Source organism: Mastomys coucha, chromosome X, assembly GCF_008632895.1.
Source record: "Mastomys coucha isolate ucsf_1 chromosome X, UCSF_Mcou_1, whole genome shotgun sequence".
In the NCBI taxonomy this organism is placed as follows: domain Eukaryota; kingdom Metazoa; phylum Chordata; class Mammalia; order Rodentia; family Muridae; genus Mastomys; species Mastomys coucha.
This window is the reverse complement of record NC_045030.1, coordinates 151,489,851-151,500,714: the sequence shown is the minus strand read 5'-3', so window position 1 is coordinate 151,500,714 and position 10,864 is coordinate 151,489,851. Positions and strand designations below refer to the sequence as shown.

At 35.7% G+C, this 10,864-nt stretch overlaps 1 pseudogene; it reads right to left on the bottom strand.

The window, feature by feature from the left end:
* Nucleotides 1–7,589: 7,589 nt before the first annotated feature.
* The window catches only part of LOC116099351, a 99,042-nt pseudogene continuing 95,767 nt past the window's right edge, over nt 7,590–10,864 (bottom strand).

Here is a 10,864-nt window from a genome sequence, read left to right as displayed (position 1 = left end):
TTCTAAAGTAATGGCAAGAATTGTTTATCCTACAACACAAAGGATAAAACTATATAGCATATACTATAATATAAATGCAATAATTAAATACATTAAAATTTTAATCATTCTACTTTATAAATACTTAATATGCATTACTGCATGATTAATTGAAAAAGTTAGCATTCAAGAAATATAATGGTTCAATAGGCTATAGATATTTGCCAATAATGTACAGAATATGAGCAGAGTAAACTCTTCTGAGAGACATAACTATATGTGCTATATTTGTTACTCATATTTTTATTTCTGATTTGCTTCTCTAAAGTTCATATATATATTTAGTAACTATATTTTAATTAATGCATTGTTCACATCAACAAAACTAGTTTAGTTCCGAATATGAACAAATGTCCTTAATTGAAAAATGAACAACCAAAAACCTAAAAAGCAAAAACAAAACAAAACAACAACAACAACAAACAACCAAGAGCATTTAACTCTAGATCATGGAGATATATTGCCTCAATTTCCAGTAGAAATGATCTCAAACACTATCTTGATTTTTTTTTATTTCTTGCCTTTTATATCTAGCATGTTCGACTTAGTCATAATATTTAGATTCACTAACTTCTAGGCTCCTGTTTTCTCTCATCTATGTCTCGAGGCATCTCAGACAGAACAACATTTTGAACTATTCAGTTAGTTTTGCATTTCAATAATACCATTATTATTAGTATCACTTGATTTTCATTTCCCCAGGATGACTAATAAAGGGTGTTTTTGTATTCTGAGCTAAAATGTGCTCCAATGGCTCTTATAGTGATATTGGTGGAATTTGGGGGAGTTTCTAGAAAGTTTAGGAGGTGAGGGCTAGCTAGAAAAAACAGGCCACTGGAGTGGTCTCCTTGGCCCTGCCCTCTTCCTACCACTCACTCCATTTCCTGAACACTGCTCAGCAAATAGCTTCTTCCTCTCTATGATGCTCTGCCACACACATGTCAAAAACAACAGAGTCAGTCACAGTAGACTATGTTCTCTGGGACCACAACCCAAAATAACTCCTCCCTTAGAGGAATAATAATAATAATAATAATAATAATAATAATAATAATAATAATAATAATTCCTCCCTTAGATATTTGATCACAAAAACAAAGTAATGCAAGCCTCCATCAAGAAAAAGTCTAGCTATCCCTTGAAATCTTGTTCACTGTATTAAATTCTTCAAGCTCCTCTGAACAGTGCTAACTCTTCTGGTACTCCTCAAACAGAATACTTGGCGGCTAACATAATGTTATCCAGGATGTCTTTAATGGCTAGCCAGAAAGCCAGGTCTCCTGAATGATTCATTCTGCCAGTCTACCACTCAAAATGCTCACAGCAATCTCTGTGTGCACTGAGGCAAATACCAGATCCTAGCTAGAAGGCCAGGTTTTTGTAAAACTATTAAAAGTACTTTCAGGGCTGGCAAGTTGGCTCAAAAGGTAAAATTAAAGGTGCCTGCTGCCAAGTCAGGCGACCTGAGACCAATTCTTAGGACTCCCATGGTGAAATGATTCCCAATAGTTGTTCTTTGACTTTCACATATATGTTGTAGTATGCATGTTTGCACACCACCACCCTTACACACACCCACAGAGAGAGAGACAGAGAGAGAGAGAGACAGAGAGACAGAGAGACAGAGAGACAGAGACAGGGACACAGAGACACAGACACAGAGACACAGAGACACAGAGACAGAGAGACAGATGGAGAGGGACAGAGAAAATAGACTAAAAGTTTAAGTGTAAAAGAAGTATTTTCAATCTTTTCTTGATTATTACCACCACTATAAGGATAGATATATTTACACATTTATTCCAAAACTTCTCTTAGAAACTCAATTCCACAAATGCATTATATGGCTGGTTATGAACTGTGTGACCCTTAAAAGGGCCATGAGTCAGTTAGATACCTATTTCTGTTGTTGTTGTTGTTGTTGTTGTTGTTTTGAGACAGGGTATTTTTGTATAGTCCTGGCTGTCCTGGAACTCCCAATGTTGACCACCAGGCTGGCCTCGAACTTGGAAAGATCTCCTTGCCTCTACCTTTCCAGTGCTGGAATTAAAAGCATGTGCCACCATGTCTTGCAAGATACCTATTTTTTAAAGCCCTAAAAAACAGTTTTAGTTCCTTAGAGGTGCTATCACCTCTCTGAGAAGGTAAACTTTAAAATATAGGCCAACTTGGTACCTTCAAAACTACAAGATTTCTTAGATTTTTACAATACCTAGAGTCTAAAGAGGGAGAGAAAATGATAAAGATGGATAAGAAAAGCAAATAAAATATTGCCTTTATTTTGATTCTAATCAATCAGTGAATTCACCCATCAATCAATAGAAGACTTACAGAATCCTAAGCATTTATGGGTGTATAGATAAGAAAGATCTAAGAGATAGAACACATTTAAAAAATGTATCAGTCCTTTAAACATTCAATCCATATGTGTAGGCCATCTTCTGGTATACACTATATTTTTCCTAAATTTCAGACTTAATAGCACTAACATTTCATTCTCTGAAAGACACTTCAGAATAAGTATTTTCTATGTACAGATATGTTTATAGAAGTTATCAAAAAATCACAAAAAATGCAATAAAAGCTTAGTCACTTTGCTAATAAGTCAATAAAAGAAATGCATGGCCTGCTTTCTAAACAGGAGCTTTGAGGTTTGATGCCATCTCAAAAAAAAAAAGTAATTACTGCAGCAGTGATGAATGCAATTCCATTCATTCCCAGTCTTAGTAATACAGATATTCCTATTAATGCCTGCTCAGTCACCATAGTGTTGTACCCACGCAAGACACAGGAGAATGCCACTTAATGAAGGTCAAATTGAAAGTCCATTATTTGCTGACAGTCAAGAGAAGGCTTGTGACAGAAAGAGCTCTCCACCCCAGCCTAGAAATAGGCAGGGTAAAGTTTATAAATCCAAAACCCACAATTACATCATACCTGAGGCAGGCCAAGGAGCAGAAGTCTCAAGTTTCAGTTCAGTTGATTTGTTTTATGTTGTAAAACAATGAACCTCTCCAAGCTGCAAGTACAGCTGCAGGAGAATATTCTACTCAGCAGGATGTAGTCAGTGGGGGCTTGGGACTGTTGGGGGAAGTTAGGTAAAACTAGGTCAAAAAATGGTTTTACTTTGGGCAGTTGAATAGTAACAATGATTTCTTCCTAGACCTGAATTTAAAATGAATAACATCACTTGGTATATGGAATCATGTCCTCAAAAATTGAGTCTCAAACACCAGTTTGTTGATTTCCTACATAATAATTACCCACGTAGCTTGTTAAAAATATGGACTTAATGTCTCTGATCAGGATTAAACAGAATTTTCAGAAGTGAGTCCAGGGATCAACAGTGTGTTTTTCTGAAAGTTCTTTGGTTGATTCTAACTCACTGGGAGATTTAAAGGGCATTGTGGGATAGTTGAAACCATATTTTTTTGTTGTTGTTAAAGCAGACAATGTCTAAATAGTGTTCTAATTTATACTTCACTAGTCATTAAAAGTGAGTACTTACGTCAGGCATTGATGGTTGTACTGACCTCACCTTCTCCATCTTTCTTCATACTGTTCCTTATGCTCAGAGTTTGTATTCTAATTTGCTTCAGGGGGTTCACTATCAGTCTTCTCATTATATATATGTGTGTGTGTGTGTGTGTAAATATATATATATATATATATATATATGTAACTTCTATTGCTTTAAAATCTTTCTCTATTCTTTCATTTTGGGGTTTTGCTGTGTGTATCAGAAAGATAACAAATTAATTCAACCCATCATTACCATTCCTGATACATAATGCACACAGAGACTATCTCCTGAACCACTAGGCATATGGTAGTGCTGTTGCTTTAGGGATGAATCTTCCCTCTAGTCTTGTGGTATCTGGGGATACTAGGTCACATGGTCCAACCAAGGTCATTTAAGTATCTCTTAGTTCCACTTCTCTTCCCAAGTACTTGCTATCTCAAATCAAATGTTTCAACCAGCTCTGATACAAACTTTAGAACAAGTCTGTGAATTCATTCTAAGTATAGTAGACACTGTGTTATGCTATCCAGATCCATCTTTAGGACCAAAGAACTCATTCCTCCAGCTTCTGGGAATGTAGCCATGAGACAGTCTTTAGCTGTCAGCCTCCCACATAAATTTTCCTCATGTGCAAATAGCTGCTTTGTTTTAGGCTGTGTTTTTCTCAGAGGTAAATTTTATCCAATGAGCATTATCCAAAAGTATAAAGACATAGATAACCCGTGTTCTGCAAAGTAAGACAACCCTGAGTGCTTGTCACAACTTCAGAGTTATTTGATACCTGTTTTGGAGCTGTGTTAACATTCAACTTCTTCTGCCTGGTCCTACTTCCTTTCCTGAGGTTCTGGTAGTAATTTTCTGAAAACACCTCAATAAATCTCTTACATGTGACTTTTTCTCAGTGTGCTTCTTTAAAGAACTTAACCGTTTGAGTCACTGTGATAGTCGGTTTGATTATTGAAGATGTCCAACTTATCATTACATTGATTACACAAACTCCTTGTTTTTCATTAGCAATCTGAATAAAACCTTACCTCTCACTTTCTATACAGCAGGTAAAAAGATAGTGCCTGATATTCATTGCAGAGGCATTGCATGATACTGTTTTGGCAGGGCATGAGGACAACATGAAAATATTCTTACAAGTGAATTGGAAAAGAATATCCAAGAAGAAAGAGGTAAAGGACACCATAAACCTCTGAGTTATATGAAATTTTAGAAAAGGACAGCCATCTACAATGTCCTATAAGTAGGATAAACATTGGATGCCTTCCTTATTCTCCTATATAAGGAGGTAGGACTTTCACTGAACCTAGAGATAATCTGGCTAGTTTGCTCCCAAATTACCTATCACACACAAACTTCAATGCCTGCTCAGCTTTCAAGTGAATTCTGTTCTGAGGATCCACCTCTGTTCCTCATGTTTATGTGGTAAATGATTTACTGAGGCATATCCCTAAACATAGCTTTTCAACTTTTAAATAGAACTTACAGTCTGCTAAGGAAGACAGTAGCACAGTGGGGTACAGATTACTGCATGCCCATATGAAGATATTTTCTAATCCTAATGTTAAGATCCACTGGTATATAAGTGTTGGAGAAGCACTTTGAGATATTGTAGGCTTTGACATTTTGACGGTTTGTCAACAAGACAAAAACTATAATTCCAGAACAATCTTGGAATTTTCATTTTGTACTTATCCTTACTTAGAGGATATTGTAGAGAACTCTCTGTTTTTAAGACTTTACTTAATTCAGAGCTTTGCCTTTCTTGTCTTCCATATATTTATTTTCTTGGTTCATTTACAAAATCATTTTGACAATTACTTTTATGCCTTTTCACAGATTCCATGTATATTATCATTTATTCTTCTGTAGTGCTGTCAGTCATTTGCAATACTAAATAGGGAAATTAAATAACAATACTGTATTGCTTTAAATATTCATTTACACAGCAAAGCCTAACAAAGTATAATATATTAAATCAATTTTCTGCAACTTCTGAATCCATTAAAATAGTATCAAACATCTGTATTAAGAGAAAAATTACACAATATATTAATTCAATATTAAATAAAACTATGTGTATGATTTTTTTTCAATTACACATATTCTCTGAAAGAAATAGCAAAAGGACAGTGAGATTAGAGGTGATTTCACTTGCTTATGCTGTTTTTTATCTTATATATTTTCCACAGTAAACAGAGTTTGAGTTAAAAAAGGTAAATGTTTATATACTTTAAAACCAAGTTTGAGGTGGGTAAGATGGCTCAGCATGAAAATGAGTTTGTTGTGAAAGCTTGATTACATACTTGAGTTTTATCCCCAGTACCCACAGAGGAAACAACCAACTTCTGATAATTGTTATCACATGCATTTATATGTTGGGTTCATATAATGTTAGCTGCATGTACTTTATCAGTAGAGAAGTTTATAGTTCACAGTATTGTTTATTTAGAAATAAGTGCTAGGAGGAGAGAAGATGCTGTGAACATGTGAATGAATCAGAATGGGTACATGGACTATGGGCATGAATAAACCATCCCCATTGAGTTGTGATTCAAGGTCTCATACCTATTGCCAATTGGGAGGAAGCAGCCCCTGTATTTCACTATTGTCTAGAATTGGCCTTATTTAATATGACTACAAAGCTTTATAGAGTTGAGCTTTATATATTTTAACCAAATGAAAATAAATATAAATTCCAAAGTGTTTCCAAAGATTTGTGGGAGATACTTGTTCATTCAGGAAGCAGATATATCCACTTAGTAGAACTAATATACAAAGACACTCTTGCATTTCTTTCTATTTACACCACAACATTGGAATCTACTCTACAAATGTCTGCCGACCTTCCCAAGAAGGCATAATCTTCGTTTTCACTCTGGATAATCTTTTGGTGTAACCTTACTTTAGCAATTGATTCTAATACTAGAGACTCCCTTGTCTCTATCAAAAGTCCATGCATCTCCCCAGAATTCCAGACCCATAAATCTAACAGCTCATAAACATTTTATCTGAATGTACCAGAGGGACCTCAGACTTACACATGCTAAATCATGCATCACTTTCCCAATCAACCCAGCCATAACTGTGGACATCCATTGTTTCTCATTCTGATTACTTATTCTTCAAATCTTTTCAGCTTCCAAACATTCAATTAGGCTTTTGAGAAGATGACAAATGATTGTTTGTTTAAAACTATTCAATGCCTCCCTATTGTCAACATAGGTATCTCTCAAAATAAAACTGTACATCTTTATTTTTCATGTTTTCAACTTCAGAACAAAATAAACAAAATGAAGAACAACTCTCCTAATTGGTAGGGCAGGGAACTTTTCTGTGTGAAGATACTAAGAAGAAAAAAAGAAGAAAATAACCACTAGACATCAGCAGAGAGGCTGATGGATCACGGTCAGTCAAAGATGCTGGGGAACCATAATGGAAATTACATAAAAGGCACAGGTTTTTCAGGGGGAATTTTAATCTTCCGTATAAGATGTATCTTTACAACCCTCATTTTGGGTAATCAGAAATACTCAGCTCCTCCACTGTCACCTATCTTCACCAGTACCTAGGCCTAGTTTAATCATAGATCAAATTGTATATCAAATCATAGACTCTAGATATAGGTGAACAGGGCCTGAGGCTCCTCAAGGGTGAATTCCTGCAGCACCACCAAGTCCTTGACAGTCTTCTTGTTTTCTTCACATGAAACTATTGGTTTTTTTTTTACCATCATATAGATCATTGTAGAGTTGTCTCCACATGTCTAAGCTCCAATTTGGCTGTCTGGGCATAGGTTCTTGTCACAATTCACCTGGTTCAACAAAGAAGCCTACTAGAAACTGTCAGTTTCTCAAACTTCTTATCCAAAGACCTCCCTTATGAAATAACAGATTCTCAATATTTCCCTTGCTATTCTCAATTTCTTCTTCCCCTCCTCCTCATCTCCTGATAGTACCAGGTAGAGACCAGACTATTCCCACCAAACTCCTTGTCAATAAGCTTATTCATATACATCAAACTAGTCACTAATCTTAGTCATATATACCATCTCAAAGCCCCATCTCTCCACATACTCCATGAAGGCAGAGTTGTCTACATTTTCTTTGTACTCACCAGTGATATAGTAGATGGACTTCTGTGTCTCCTTCATGTAAGACACATACTCTGAGGTAGAAGCCATCTATTTTCAAACTGAGATTTATAGTAGCCCAGCATCTCAGAGAAATGTCACCATTTAATGAAATCTTCATAAATTCCAAGCTTTAGATTTTTATAAAATATTGCATAGAATTTTCTTTAGTTCTCTTTGTCTTTTGCTAGTTCAGAGAAGAGCTCCGGGCACTTCTTCACAATGTTTTTGACAGTGCCTTTCAAGATTTTGTTCTGCTGGGATATTTCTTGGGGGACACTCAAATGCAAATCTCCAGGGTCAACAACAACATGAATAAAGTAGAAATAGTCTGGTTATAACTTCTCATAACTGTCCATGATGATCATATGATAGACACAGAGTTTGATGTCTTTATTCTTCCCCTTTTCTCACAAAGGTCAAAGTGAGCTTGTCAAGGGATGAACAACATTGCCTTAAATTCTATAGAGAAGGCAAAATTTCCAAGTGTTTTTCCCCACTGGTAAGGCTCTTATAAAACTCACCATATTCCTCCTGAGTGTTGGTGTCATTAGAATTTTCTGGTATAAATGGTATTGGCCTTGTTCAGTTCTTCTTGACTTGTATATCTCTCCTCAGTCTTTTTTGTCCTCTTTTTCTTCTTTTTCCCAGTATCACCATTCTTATCTGATCATGTATCTTCAATTTTAGGTTTCTCACCTTCATCTTTTTCATCTCCTACTTTCTTTTCATCTTCATTATCATCACTGATCTCTTTATTTCATTGTGTCTCCAAATATAGAGTAAGAGAATAGTCCATGAGGTGTGAGTCCTTCATATATTCATTAACCCTCCTCTCCACTTAGTATTCAGCCTGGCCTTCTTTGAGTTAAGAAGAATCACTTTGATATCGTGGTCAATATGCTTATGATGAACAACATGTACAGTGGAAGATCCACCAACAGAAGATTCCCAGGAATCAAAGTATACATTGTACCTCACACAATAACAGTGGGAGACTTCAACACCCCACTCTCATCAATGGACAGATCATGGAAACAGAAACTAAACAGAGACACAGTGAAACTAATAGAAATCATGGGCCAAATGGATTTAACAGATAACTATAGAATATTTTATTCTAAAAGAAAAGGATATATCTTCTTCTCAGCACTTCATGGTACCTTCTACAAAATTGACCATATAATTGGTCACAAAACAAGCCTCAACAAATACAAGAAGATTGAAATAATCACATGCATCCCATCAGATCACCACAGACTAAGGGTGGTCTTCAATAACAACAAAAACAACAGAAAGTCCACAAGTACATGGAAGCTAAACAATGTTCTACTCATAATAACTTGGGCAAGGAAGAATTAAAGAAAGAAATTGAAGATTTTTTATAATCTAATAAAATGAAGGCAAAACATACCCAATCTTATGGGACACAATGAAAGCAGTCCTAAGAGGAAATCTCATAGCTCTGAGTGCCTCCAAAAAGAAACTGGAGAGAGCTTACACTAGCAGCTTGACAGCACATCTGAAAGCTCTAGAACAAAAAGAAGCAAGCTCACCCAAGAGGAGGGGAGGGCAGGAAATAATCAAACACAGGGCTGAAATCAACCAAGTGGAAACAAAAAGAACTATACAAAGAATCAACAAAACCAGGAGCTGGTTCTTTGAAAAGATCAACAAGATAGATAAACCCTTAGCCAGACTAACTGGAGGGCATGGCGACAGTATACAAATCAACAAAATCAGAAATTGAAAAGTGAGATATAACAATAGAAACCGAGAAAAATCCAAAAAATTATCAGATGGTTCAATAAAAGCCTATAGCCAACAAAACTGAAAAATCTGGGTGAAATGGACAATTTTCTAGAGAGATACCAGGTACCAAAGTTAAATCTAAAAAGTTAAACCATCTAAACAGTCCCATAACTCCTCCAGAAATAGAAGCAGTAATTAAAAGTCTCCCAACCAAAAAAGGCCCAGGACCAGATGGTTTTAGGGCAGAATTCTATCATCCCTTCAACGAAGATCTAATACCAATGCTATTCAAACTATTCCACAAAAGAGAAACCAAAGAGGTCCTACCCAATTCGTTCTATGAAGCCACATTTATGCTCATACCTAAACCTCACAAAGACTCAATAAAGAAAGAGAACTTGAGATAGATTTTACTAATGAATATCAATGCAAAAATATTCAATAGAATTTTTGCAAACTGAATCCAAAAACACATCAAAACATTAACCCCAAATGATCAAGTAGGCTTCATTCCAGGGTTGCAAGGATGGTTCAATATATGGAAATCTATCAATGTAATCCTCTATATAAACCTACTCAAAGAAAATAACCACATGATCATCTCATTAAACGCTGAAAAATCATTTGACAAAATTCAATACTCCTGCATGGCAAAACTCTTGGAAAGATCAGGAATTCAAGGCTTGATACCTATACATAGTAAAAGCAATACACAGCAAACCAGTAGCCAACATGAAACTAAATAGAGAGAAACTTGAAGCAATCCCACAAAAATCAGGGACTAGACAAGGCTGCTCACTCTGTCCCTCCCTATTCAATATAGTACTTGAAGTCCTAGCTAGAGCAACTAGACAACAAAAGGTGGTCAATGGAATGCAAATTGGAAAGGAAGAATTCAAAATATCAGTATTTGCAGATGATATGGTAGAATATTACATGACCCCAAAAATTCCACCAGAGAGCTCCTAAACCTGATAAACAACTTCAGCAAAGTAGCTGGATATAAAATTAACTCAAGCAAATCAGTGGTCTTCCTCTACACAAAGGATAAGCAGGCTGAGAAAGAAATTAAGAAATGTCACCCTTCACAATAACTATAAATAATATTACATATCTTGGTGTGACTCTAACTAAGCAAGTGAAATATCTGTATCACAAGAACTTTAAGTCCCTGAAGAATAAAAATGAAGATCTCAGGAGATGGAAAGATCTCCCATGCTCATGGATTGGCAGGATTAATATAGGATTAAAAATGTCCATCTTGCCGAAAGCAATCTACAGATTCAATGCAATCCCCATCAAAGTTCCCATTTATTTCTTCATAGAGTTAGAAAGAAAAATAAATTCCTATTCACAGTGTCTTTTGCCTTACAGAAGCTTTGCAACTTTATGAGGTCCCATTTGTCAATTCT